Here is a 13508-nt window from a genome sequence, read left to right as displayed (position 1 = left end):
ATGTGGATGGCTCAATTGGTGGAACACGGTAAAAACAAGGTTAAACATGCTGGCTATAGTTTAGGGCCTTGATAGTTTGGTATATGGTAAATTGCTGTTAAAGGTGTCTGCTTTATGGGATACATATAGTAGTGATACTATTTTAGAAGTTGGACACGGAGAAGGTAGGCATGTGAGTAGATCCTCCTACACACCATCTGTCTCACTGGCTGGTCCGATGACACTCGGGAGGAGGAGACGAGAAAAGAGAAGAAAAGAGGGGTGGAGAAGAGGTAGGAGAGGAGAAGGGAGGATGGAGAGGGATTGGGAAGGAAGGAATGGAGGTGAGAGGGGAGGATCAAGCAGAAGGACAAGTAGATGTTCCGTAAAGTACTCTGTAAATTGTATGCCACACAAAGTATTAAATGTAATTAATCAAAACAGTACTGAATGGAATGGTATAGAGTAGTGAATATATACAATAGATTGCTAAGTTAGTAAACAGTAGAGACTGTATCCAGTACTGGATAGAAACAGTATATATTATTGAGTGCAAAAAATAAACAGTACATATGGGTCAGTTGATCATAGCAGGTTAATGATGTTCCAGCCTTGTGTAATCTATTGTCCCCCTGTGTCTTAGTAGGGCAGTCACACACACGCACACGCAAAGCAGCACTCGCACAGGCAAAGCAGCACACACACACACAGCATAGGTAGCCTGAATCGAGACCTTTGTCTTTGAGTGAAGGTTACTGTTGTAATTCACTTGAACAGAGAGTGAAACTAGCAGAGATACACCCTGGGGACTAAGTCTGTGGATAACACTGTGTAAACCGTTTCCTGTAGGATTGGGTTTTGATTGATTATTGGTTCTGATCGATGGTGGGCATCTGTGAAGCCCTTCATGACATTGCTTGTAAAAGGGTTATCATACTATAATGCCAGGAATCTCTATGTGTCTCTCTGTGTCTCAATTATCTTGTGAACTGCACACTATATGAAGTTGAAATTGTGGAGGTATATGGCACATGTAGTGAAGCGGGTGAAATTGTTTGGACGCGATAAAAAGAAAAAAAGACTGCTAACTTGCTAGCTAGAAGGCTGAAATAAAATTCATGTATTAATTTAGCTGTACTTGAATAACCATTCTACATCATATCGGACAGACATTCTATCTAACTAGAACAACTAGCAACAGCCACAGTGGCCAATTGCGGTAATGTTTTAGGGTGATGAGATTACACATTTGGTAATTGTGTCAAATTGATTAAGAAAAACTGTAATTCTGTGTTAACACTATTGTCTAGTGCACTAATTATGCAACACTCCTAAGGTCCTTATTGCTAGTTTATAAACAGGAGTGTTTATGTGAACATATTATGGTATTCTTAAGAGAGCAAAAGCATGTACTATCATCATCAACATCTTAATCACTGGCTGCATCACGGGCATGGGTATACTGTAATTCTAGGGATATGTATGTGTTTGTCTTTGTGTCACCGAATCAACTAATCAACATCATTATCACCGACTGCACTACAGACACAGGTACTACACTAGTTCAAATGAAGTTTGATTTTAGTAGTTCGGTTGTATACATACAAAATGTTTTCTGCTCTGAGGTGCGTGACTGTTGTTTAAAACGACACACTCACTAGCACAGCCAAACACACACACACCTGTGTCCCACATCTGATGTCACTGACGTGCACACCCACTCTGTAAACCTCAAATTCCAAAAATAGCTAGCTATTCCAGCTAACCAAACCCCTACACAACCCTCACCCAGTCCTAACCAAACCCCTACACAACCCTCACCCAGTCCTAACCAAACCCCGACACAACCCTCACCCAGTCCTAACCCATTCCAAAACCTAACCCAGCTCTACCTCTAAACCGCGCCAGCTGATTCGAAGTCTGCGGTCCCCGTTGTGACACTTACTCAGGTTCTAAACATTTGCAAAACTAAGATGCATACTGTGATAAATAGTCACTGTTGTGAATGTTGAAGGTTGGGGGAGCTGTTGTTATACAATGCTCTATTGTACTGTTGTACTGCTGGACTAGTTGCTTGGTACTGGACTGAGAGCGGTACCTTTGGTAAGACGAGGCCTGTGACCGAGGCCTTGATAGAGGGATGCCTCAATAATTCATCCTGCATTGTGGCTGACTGGCTCGCACACACAAACACACATATGCACCCACCCACACACACATTCATGCAAACAGAGAGGCACTCGTCACCCATCAGAGATAACTAGTTCACGGTGTTAAACACAGGGTTTGTGGCGGTGGGTGGCCGGGGGAGATGTACAGTACCCCTACCCAGTCACGTGTAATGATAGTCTGTTAGAATCTGCCCAGCGGGGGCGCTCTTGTCTACAACGGAAGTCTTTGACCTAGTGCGATTGGGATGTGACATCGCTTAGGCAACATGGGGAGTTTAGTGAGAAGGGAGCAAACCTTCGGGTTATCACCACCTGTTTCACCTCCTCCCCTCCTTTCCCCTTGTCGCTCTACTCCACCCTTTGACCCTCTTCCTCCTCCTCCTGCCCCTTGTCTTGCTCATTTCCTCCTTTCTCGCCTCCTCCTCTACCCCTCACCTCTTCCCCTCCTCCACCTCGCTGTCCTCCTCTGGGTATTTGACAGTGCTTCCTCTGCCGTCTGTGGCTCGGTGCTTTTGGGTGTCTGTGTGTGTGCCCGCAAGATCGCAACGCCGTGTGACGTCCATGCTTGCCGCTCGCCTAGGCAGCACAACAGGAAACACTCATGGCCTCCCCCCTTCCTGCTCTCTAAAAGAGGCAGTCTCTCTCTTTCTGGCACACACAAACACACACACTCTCTCTCTGCCTCTCTTTTGGTTTCTGCAGCAGTGGATTCACCTGAGACCTATTTTCATGTTCGCTTACCCAGCCAGCCAATGCACGCCGCCGAACTGTTGGGATTGGCACCTTTGCACCTGCCCTCCAGCCAATCTGAGAGCGTATTTTTGTGCTGAGGAAAATGTTTTATTTCCCTGTAGTCCCGCCTTTGAGAGCAAGAGAGAGAGAGAGCTGCATACGGTAGATGGGAAAAAGCTGTTCACCTCGTCAGAGTGTGCGAGCAGCAAGCGCAGAGACTTGTTTCGGCTCGGCGACTGAGACTGAGAAACCCCCCCTCTAACCCCCCCCCCCCACTCTCACACACACCGGAGGGAAGCTGAGGAAGCGCTGTCAGGTGGGCAGGTAGGGGCTAGGGCAGGTGGTGTGTGTGTGTATGTGTCGGGAGGGGTGGTGTTGATTCTGGACAATGTCTGGAGAGAGTCGAAGGGTGAGATCAAAGAGAGAGAGGAAGAGCGGGACATTGCCAGCGGCGCGTGTGTATGTGCACGTGTTTGTGGGTGTTTTCCTGCTTGTGTGGCCATGCTGTCCTCGTCACCTCTCTGTCCTCTGTGATGGGGGTGGGATGACATCAGGAGGGGACGACAGAGGGCAGAGGGGTGGACAAGGGGGGGGGGGGAAGAGGGGAGGAGGAAGGGGGAGATGAAGCAAACCGAGAGGGGGAAGGAGGAGAGGAGCAGATGGGTGGAGAGGGACAGCACAGAGGGAAGGGGATAGGAGGAGGGATGAGAGAGTGGAGCAGAGAAAGGGGAGGAGGGCAGAAACTCCAGAGTTAAATGTTCTAGTTTAGTGGTGTGTGTGGTCTGACCGAGTTCATTGTTGTTTCTAACGTGAAAGATCCTGCAGCAGTTCTTACACTGAAGTGTATATTATTTATTCACAGTGTCTGACTTGTGTATATACAGTGTGTGTGTGTAAGTGTGTGTGCATATGTGTGTTTGCACAATTGTAACCAATACAACATGTGATGTATTCCTAACAGACCCTTTCTGTCATTGCCTCCCCCCCTGTCTCTCCCCCCCCCCCCCCCCTCTCTCTCTCTCTCTCTCTCTTTCTTTCTCTCTCTCTCTCTCTCTCTCTCTCTCTCTCTCTCTCTCTCTCTCTCTCTCTCTCTCTCTCTCTCCCTCCCCCCTCTCTGTCTGTCTCTCCCTCTCTCTCCCTGTCTCTCTGTCGCTTTCTCTTTTGTCTATCCTTGCTCTGCAGGGGGTGTGTCTGGATTAGTGAACCAGGACCAGCCAAGACCAGCCAAAGTCAAACAACCGCAGGTGTGTCTATCTATCGATCGATCTATCTATCTGTCTATCTGTCTATATATCTGTCTATCTGTCTGTATGTCTGGGGATGTACTTATGGGAGTTCAATTCATTTGGCATTTGGACAGAGTCCATGAGACATATTCTACATTTAAAATGTAGAATGCCATGATTTAGATGGGCCCTTTGTCTGGTTTGTGTGTGTGAGAATGAAAGGATGGGCGAGGGAAGAAAGGAGTGAGGAGGGCTAAGTATGTGTCGCTTTGGAGAATGAGTCTGTTCTCACCATAACTGTAACCACCGTTCTGGTTTACTGTAGCTTAATGCAGCACAATCTTTGCACATATATGGCTGATATATGTGTTGTATGTGATGTGTAACCCTGTAACAACACCAAGACTGGTTATTCTGCTAATGCTGTCATATTTGTGTGGATGTACTCTACAGTTGCAAAAGTACTGTTTGTATTTGCATATTGTATGTGCGTGTGTGTGGGGGGGTCTGTGTGTGTCACCACTGTGTCAGTTCCTCTTCCTGTGTCTGTCTGCTGTCTCTGTGAAGGATGACCTGAGATGTGTTTTCATGATGTCCTGTATCTCTATGTCTTCATAGATGGCTGCTGAGGAGGTGGTGCGTGTGTGTGTCTACGGGTTGATGCTCTCATTTTCACAGAGGGTGTCAGAGGCTGTGAACAGATATACATGTAAAAAAGTCTGATAAGGACCACAACCAGTTTGCGTCTATGCCTTGGTGTGTGTGTGCGTGTGTGTGAGAATGTGACACTCCTCGTTGTCAGCTTGCACACAGGAAGTGAGAGTGTGCGGGGTGTGTCAGCTGTCAACACCGGGGTGGGGGCCCATGTTTGTGTGTGTGTCTGTGCAAAGAAGGGAGACTTAAAACGGTCTGAGAAGAGAGTTCTAAAGATTTGTCTGCCACTGAGCCACCATTACTTTGTGCATGTGTGTGTGTGTGCACGTGCACATGCAAGTGTTGAGGCGTGAGGGTACTTGTGTGGGCGGCAGAAACAGGGTGCTGAGGCAGGTTGGAAAGTCACTGATTGCACAAGCTGTTCTCAGACGGCGTGGATTCAGTCTGCAACTCCTCACACTTCTCAAAGCTTCCACGGCACCTTTCTCCATCCCCCGTGCCTTATAGAAGCATCCAGCATGTGTAACTGTTTATTTTCTTAATGTCAAGGTGAAGGGCTGTTGGTATGACTGAGTCACACAAAAAGGGTTTTCACGTCTGTCTCGCCAATGGGAGCTTCAGACCTGAGGAGATTTTTGGAGCTTCATTTTTCTCATGTTTAGCATTCGCTCAAAAGAGGAGCCAAATGACGAAGTCACGCTTCTGCACAACGTTTTCATGTTTTTTGTTAAGTGAATATTGAATCAGAATGTAAATGTGTTCATCTGTAATAGGTACTTGACAATTGCGTTTTCGATTCATAGTGTATTTGAAAACCTCTGATGCTTTGTCAGAGGACATAGTGGCAGCTAATTTGCATTGAAACTGAGGGGCTCAACATAAATTATAATTTAAATGATTGAACTGCTTCAACTGTGTTGGATGTGATGTTAGCTTAGCATACACAAGTCTCCTGTTTCTAACCCCAACCAGGATGGCTGCTGTATCAGTCAGCAGAGCAGCAGACTAAATTGGATCCCCTCCCCTCCCAGCCCCACTTCTGCTCCTCTCCTCCTCTCCTTCCCTGCTGTGATTTAGTGTTGCTTCCAGACATGTCTTTTCTACATTTACATTACATTTATTCATTTAGCAGACGCTTTTATCCAAAGCGACTTCCAAGAGAGAGCTTTACAAAGTGCATAGGTCACTGATCATAACAACGAGATAGCCACAAAACATTGCGAGTAGCCAAAACATGAAGCACACATTGTGAACAACCAAAGTAAGTGCCAAAGGGAAGAACCATACGAGCATGTAGTTAAACAAGTTACAATTAAACAACATGAACTGCTATAAGTGCAAGTGTACCTGTGGAAAAAAAAGACAAGCAACAATAATAAAAAACAATATATCACAGCGAGTACAAACAATTTTAAATCAGTTACCACTAACCACAAGAGCAACAAGTCTCTGAGCAAGAGTCATTGTGATCCTTGAGGAAACTAACATCGGGTCAAGCGAACCATTCCTAAGTACCGTTGTACTCCCGGAACAAGTGCGTCTTGAGCCTTTTCTTGAAGGTGGAGAGACAGTCAGTGTCTCTGATGGAGGTGGGGAGTTGATTCCACCACTGGGGGGCCAGACAGGAGAAGAGCTTGTGTTGGGACCGGGCGGTCTTGAGCGGTGGGACCACCAGGCGGTTGTCTGAAGAAGACCGTAGGTGACGGGTGGGGGTGTAAGGCTGCAGGAGAGACTTGATGTAGACGGGTGCAGTCCCGCCTACATTTTCTAGGCAAAAGGTGATTTAGGTTTTCAGAGATAGTTAAAGATGACAGGAGAGGTTGCTGTGTATGTGTGTGTGCATGCGTGTGTTTAATGAAGACCACAAATGGTTTGTCACAAAATATATATTCCTAGTCACATTAGACCAAAGCTTCACAGTCTGTGACCAACAAGACTCTGATGAAGATCTGTAGCAGAGGAGGTTTGGAGTCTCTTCGGTATTCTCTTGGTCTAATGGGAGGAGACCTACTCATCTTACAAGGTTTCTTCCAAACCACTTTGGCTATACTGAAAAAGAACATGAATCTCCAGACCGGCCAGCCAAACAACTGCTGTAAGCAACCCAGTATTGCCATTGGCTGTAGAGTAAGGAAATTACTTAAATGAAGCTGGCAGATTGGCCAGCTCGCTGGCTCTTTTATTACAGGAGCTCCAGTGTACTAGACAATAGACACGGGAAGAGAAAGAGACCAAAGTAGAAAACGCATTTTCCGTTACTATGGGAACCCTCTCGCCACCAACTCAAGCTTTGTCCTTGATGGATTCGGATGGGGAGTGTAAGAATATGGTGCACACGTACACACACACACACACACACACACATATACACACACACATGTACACGGCTCAGAGGAGTGCTTGCACTGGGAAACAGCTGTGGCCAAATGTTTGCCCCCTGAAGAACAGAAGGCGGGGTGTGTGTGTGTGTGTGTGGGGGGGGGTTCTAAATTTGGCACTATCAGAATAAAAAAGACACGCAAGTCTGCTGTTTGTCTGCTGTGTGTGTGTATGTGTGTGTGTTGATCATTTGCCTGCTTATCACAGCAACGGTGTTAGGGAACTAAATAGGCAACCCCCCTTTCTCGCCTCAAAACACACACACAAACACATGCATGCACACACACACTCTCGGTGCTGAACACACTCTCTATTGATTGGATACATTAAGAATTTATAGCTGCCAGTCTAGCCACAAATAAATGGATGTGTTCAAGTAAGTAGATGGTGCTGACTATTTATCCTTTTGGCTGTGCAAACACACACACACACACACACACCAACCCACACATACACACACAAACATTGATACTCTACCTCGTCCTCCTCACGCTGAATTCAGGATGATAAAGAACTGTGAGGTCTCACACACACAGACCAACACACACACACCCCAACAAATACACACAAACACATGCACACACACACAAACACAGTGTACAGGGGAGATAACAGAACATTTGAATGTGAGTAGCTAGGAGAGGACAGCAACCCTGAGGTGCTGTTCCTGTTTCCTACCCACAAGCCCCTGGGCTGAAGCTGTGTCCCTAGTCAAAACACATGGAAAGCGCCTGGACAGCATTTGTGTGCGTGTGTACAGACATTTGGGTGTGCCTCTCTGTATGTACGTGTGTGCGCTTTGAGTGTGTGTTCGCACACAAGGGTATTTGTGAGTGTGGTATTCCAGTAAGAGAGGGGGATCGGGTTTGTTAGGTAAATGATGCTGCTGCATTAGTGACTTCCGCATAGCAGGAGGAAGGGATTCATACTTGAGCAGAAAGAAAAGAGGATGGATGTGTAGAGCGCTGGATGGAAGTATGAATTTTTGAGGATGATGACGATGATGATGGTCACGGTCAGCCAATGCCAAGAGCGTCTGTCATCGTTTTTGTCAACGGACACAACCACATCGAGTTATCATTTGAACTTTGACCCTGACGGGCACAAGCCAATCTAGAGAGTTGTATGTCTAGCTATCAAAATAGTCAGGATGCTATTTTTTTGTTGTTGATTTCAGTTACCTCAATTTTATACTGTGGCTGAACCTGCAGCACGATTGATCATGTCAACACCTCTATGGGGCTTCTAAGGAAATGAATCGAAAGAACTTCATAAAAACAGCCGAGTAATTGTGAGACTAGTTGAGGTGGAGGGGAGGATGGAGATAGAGAGAGGACGAGGAGGGTGGGATGAAAGGAGGTTGGGGGAGGAGATAACGAGGTCAAGTGGGTGTTGAGTGATTGCACACAGGCTCTTTTGGCCTTGGCCTCCCTCCCCTTTCCTTCCTCTTTCCGTTTCTCTCTCTCTCCCTTTCCCTCCCTCTCCCTCCTCTCTCTCTCTCTCTCTCTCTCTCTCTCTCTCTCTCTCTCTCTCTCTCTCTCTCTCTCTCTCTCTCCTCTCTTCCCTCCCTCCCTCCTTCCTTCTCCTTGCCATGAAGCAGGTGGTGAGGTCTGTGTGGCACCAGTTGGTGCCCCGGTGTGTGCACGCGCACGCGCACACACACACACACCAGTTGGTGCCCTGGTGCCCACAGCTGTGCCAGGCAGTGACTAAATCCCTCGTTCAATCCGCCCACACTCTTAAAAGAGCAAATGGCATCAGTCTCTCTCTCTCTCTCTCTCTCTCTCTCTCTCTCTCTCTCTCTCTCTCTCTCTCTGTCTCTCTCTCTGTCGCTCTCTTTCTCTGTCTTCTGTTTTCTTCTCTTTTATAATCCTTTGCTCCATCTTTCTCTATAAACTGTTTCTTTCCCTCCCTCATTTCCTCACTGTCAGTCCTTTGCTTCCTATTGCACATTCCTCTCATACTTTTAAATGTTTCTCTCTCTCTCTAAGAGAAGGCTGGGAGGCAGAGAGAGGGGTGGCGGGGCGGAAGAGGGAGGAGGAGAAGAGGAAGGCAATGATAAAGAGTGCGACGGAGAGGCAGAGGTATATGATTTTCCTGGCTGGAACGGAGGACTGTTTCTATGGGAGAGAGAGAGGGAGAAAGAGGGGGAGAGAGAGAGAGATCAGCAGGTGACCAATTTGCAGCACTTAGCTTGGCCTGGCCTGTCAGAGAATGGTGGAGAGAGGAGAGAGAGCACACATTCACAACTGATGGAGTTGTATATGAATGGCACAGGGCTGCTGTGCGCACACACACATACACACATGCCTGCCACCCACATAACAGCTCTGACATAATTTCCTGTCCTCCCACTGGAAGCGTGTCCTTGGTTACCGAGGCCTGGCATGGTGGACACATGGCGTGCAAGGCCACGTAGGCGTATGCTGTGTTGTGTGTGTACGCGTACGTACACGCACACTTGTGTGTGTGTGTTGTGTGATAGAAAGGAATGTTAAGTGTGTCCTCACTCGTTGACCCCAGTTATGAGATTATAATGGCTCTCGTCTTCTTTCGGCCACTAGCTAATCAGACCTCACAGTGTAAAACGGATTAATCTGACCTGCATTTTCAGATGAAGTGCTTCAGACCAGACCAAGGCGTTGCCAATCCCAGAGAGATAGGACACCAGGACAATGCCGGTGTTGCTACCAGTTCATGTGAGGGTGCTAACAGCATCTTGTATCGAGTCGTTAGCTTAGTGCACCCAAGATCGCTTAACCACAATCTCATCTCGTCTCCTCAATCCAGTGTTAGGCCTATCACCTCATATTGACATTTCAGTGTAGCAAGGGGATTAGGTTGCTTTCAGGATTAACATTAACTAGCTAGCTTCTAACGCCTCTTATGCCATTCACATCTCCTGGGATTAGATGATGATAGCTAGCTAGCACCTAGCGGATCTTATGCCATTTGGATCTCCTAGGATTAGCTAGCGGTAGCTAGCTGGCAGGGCATTAGCTCTGAGCCCCAGCCTCCCCAACAGCATCAAAGGCAAAGTCTTAAATCTCTAATGACCTGAAAACATGTAGCATCTGACTTTCATTGACTGAACATTTCACCTCTGAAGTAGGAGATGAAGCAAATACAGACCGGAACTGACAAGGGTGTGTGTGTGTGTGTTTGTGCGCGTGTGTGTGTCTCCAAGTCCACCCCTTGATCCGCAGTCCTCAGCATGTCAGGAGGTTTCATCCAACAGACACCGCATGCCAAGAGGTTTCTCCGCCACTTTCCATACCCCCATCTTTTTTCTGGTTCCACCAATCCACCCATCCCCTGTTCCTTTGCTTTGGCCCCGTCACGCGTCCCGACCCCTGGTGTGAGCTCACAGCCAAAATGGTTGCCTTTCCTTGTGTGTTCTCCTTGGAAGGGATCTTCTTTTGATATTTATAAACAGGTTTTATCCAGAGAGGATGAGAGGATGAGAGGAAAGGATGAGAGGAGAGGATGAGAGAGGAGTGGATGAGAGGAGGAGGGGAGAGGCTGGTGTGTCAATCATCACTTCCTCCCACCACTCACCTGTTTCCTGTGGTGACAGGATGCAGCATAGCTCCTTACACACACACAGACACTCAGGCTTGCAGGCACACTTGCAAACTTGCAATCTCGCAAACGCACCACCACGTTTATAAATACACACAAACACACACACACACACACACACACACACACACACACACAGACTGTTGTTGTGTAGCAGGGCTGAGGAAGTGTGAGGTCTTTGTGTCAGGTGTGTGGTGCTCCCAGCAGCCCACGCTGCATATGGTGCTGCAGAGAAAAGACTGGCTCTCCTCTCCTCATCTCCACTTCTTTCCTCTCCTTATCTTCTCCTGCTCTTCTCTTCATCTATCCTCCACTCCACTCCTATTCCTCCCATCTTCTCTTCTCTTCAGTACTGCCTCAACCTAATCACCACCCAGACAGGAAGGGATGTCTTCCATTTCGAAGTGACCATCATTTACTCTCAGCTTATTACCAAGAAAAACAGGGTGTATTTTAAGAAATAATTCCTCTGTCTGCACAAACACAATCTTTGGTCAGCATAGACTGCCGGGGATTTAAATGTACTTCTCCATAGGAAGTTTGTGATCATGCCTCCCACAATTTCCTAAAATATTCCCGCTGTGTTTTTCATACATGTACATGTGTGTGTGTATGTGTTTACATTTAGCAGACGCTCTTATCCAGAGCGACTTACAGTAAGTACAGGGACATTCCCCCCTGAGGAAAGTAGGATGAAGTGCCTTGCCCAAGGACACAACGTCAATTGACACGGCCAGGAATCGAACTGGCAACCTTCAGATTACTAGCCCGATTCCCTAACCGCTCAGCCACCTGACTCCCTGCGTACTGGTGTTTGTGCGCATGTGGTGTGTGAGTGTGTATGTGTTTATGTGTGTGTGTGTGTACATTGGCAGGCGTGAAGGTACAGTTGGAAGCAAATCTGCAGGTTCGTCTTTTTATCTCATATCTGTCCTTTTCTGTCCCTCCATCTGTCGTGTTGGCAGCCTTCCCTCCTCCCCTCCATCCTCCCACCGCCTCCCCTCTCCCCCACCCTCTCCTCCTTCCCTCAGAGCTCTAAATCCAGCTTCTTGTCTGCTGTCAGCACTCCACCCCTCCACTAACTCACACGTTCTCCCATGTTGCATGGTGCACGGTTCATCATCAGGGGTGGGGTCGCTCCAAACAAGCCACGTGGGAGGGGCCAATGTGTCCGCTTTGCATGGCATCCTCCTCCCTCCTCTCCTCTCTTCTGTTGCCTCCCCCTGGGGGTTTTGAACCTGGGCCTCCCTGGTCTGAACACAAATGTCATATGTCATAGATCTGTCATTAGACCAGGGTGAGGGTGCGAGGGTGGCTGTTCAGACATGGAGTTCTGGTCAGAGTGTTGGACCCCAAACACACTCTCTGGGACTCATGTACGAACATTTGCAAACGTAGCGTTATTAGCGCCTTTATCTGCCAACTATACCGTGCATTGCGAGCATTTAAACACACAATTGAATGGACCTCCTTCTCTCTTTCTATCATGGATCAGCCACCAAAGTCAAAACGGCGATGACTGTTTTGCCCTCCCATCTCTTTATGGGAAACTCCCACTTTCCCCTTGACCCTCCCGTGAATGCATATGCATGACATGGAAAAGCGCAATTTGCCATTTTCGGTTCCCGCGACAGGTAGTGTGCGCTTTTACCTCGGTGCAGCATATTTGTACACACCTCGCCATGCTTTTACGCGCAAATTGCAAAAAAAATACGCCTGAAGTGGGCGCAAAAGCGTTAGTACATGAGGCCCTCTGTGTCTCCAGTAGGGACTGCAGGGTACACACACCCAGATAGAAGCTCTGTGGGCAGGTATTCTATTGTTGTCCTCACAGGTGCCTCTCTTTTTTTACTCTCTCTAGCTCTTTCTTTTTCCCTCTCTCCACGTAGTCTGCAGTTTTGTTCAGTTCCAACAATGCAAAGCTCTGCATTTTACTTATCCCCCCTCTCTCCTCACCTCCCCTCTCCTCCTCATCCCTCCTTTTCATGACACCCTCTCCTCTCCTCTCCTTTCCTTTCCTTTCCTCTCCTCTCCTCTCCTCTCCTCTCCGCTCCTCTCCTCTCTTCTCTTCCCCCTCTCAGATCCCCTCCTTCCTCCAGACTCTTAGTTGCGGTACCTCCGGAACCCCCCACTGTTCCCTGCCTCCTGTTCCTCAGATGGCCTTGGGGGGGCTGGTGGGGCTGAGGAAGGCTAAATTTAACTTCTCTCTCCCCTCCCCTCCCTCTCTTCCCCTCTCCTCTCCCCTCCCCTCCCTCTCTTCTCCTCTCCCCTCTTCATTAGTGGTTGATCTCAGCAATGCTGGGCAATGGGTCCTGAGGAGTTTGGGGGAGGGCAGAGGGTTGCATTATATAAGCCTTATGTAACAGGATACGTATTTGATGGTGTGTTGAGGCTGTTTTGGGGGGTGTCAGGGTGGGTGTTGGCCCTGTGTTTAGTCCCTGATTTGGCAACCCCTCTCGGGTTGCCAGGGTGAGAGCGGGGCCGTGGGGGTGGGGGCGTGCGTGGGGATGATGGGCTCTACCTGCGTAGGTCTGTGAAGACACACTCAGTGACAATGCACTGTGTGTTTGTGTGTGCATCTGTGTGTACGTGAGTATGTATGTGTACGTCTGTTTGTTTGTTTGTGTGTCGTTGTGTCTGAATGTGTGTGTGTGTTGTGTGCCTCTATGTATGTGTGTGTCTGTTTGTTTGTATGTTTCTGCATGTGTGTACCTGTGTGTGTTTCTTCATGCGTGTGTGTGCCCTGTCTGTGCTGCTTCCTACAGTATATTGTATCCTACATAAC

At 47.9% G+C, this 13508-nt stretch overlaps 1 protein-coding gene across 2 annotated transcripts in view; it reads left to right on the top strand.

The window, feature by feature from the left end:
• The window catches only part of hivep2a (HIVEP zinc finger 2a), a 54883-nt gene that overhangs the window by 1389 nt on the left and 39986 nt on the right, over positions 1-13508 (top strand). For both annotated transcript variants that reach the window (XM_062467788.1, XM_062467790.1), the window contains exon 2: positions 4065-4126. The gene's annotated coding sequence lies outside the window, so the exon portion shown is untranslated. The remainder of the gene's footprint in view (positions 1-4064; positions 4127-13508) is intronic.

The sequence above is a fragment of the Osmerus eperlanus genome, chromosome 8 (assembly GCF_963692335.1).
Source record: "Osmerus eperlanus chromosome 8, fOsmEpe2.1, whole genome shotgun sequence".
Lineage (NCBI taxonomy): Eukaryota > Metazoa > Chordata > Actinopteri > Osmeriformes > Osmeridae > Osmerus > Osmerus eperlanus.
This window is presented reverse-complemented; position numbering and strand designations above follow the sequence as displayed.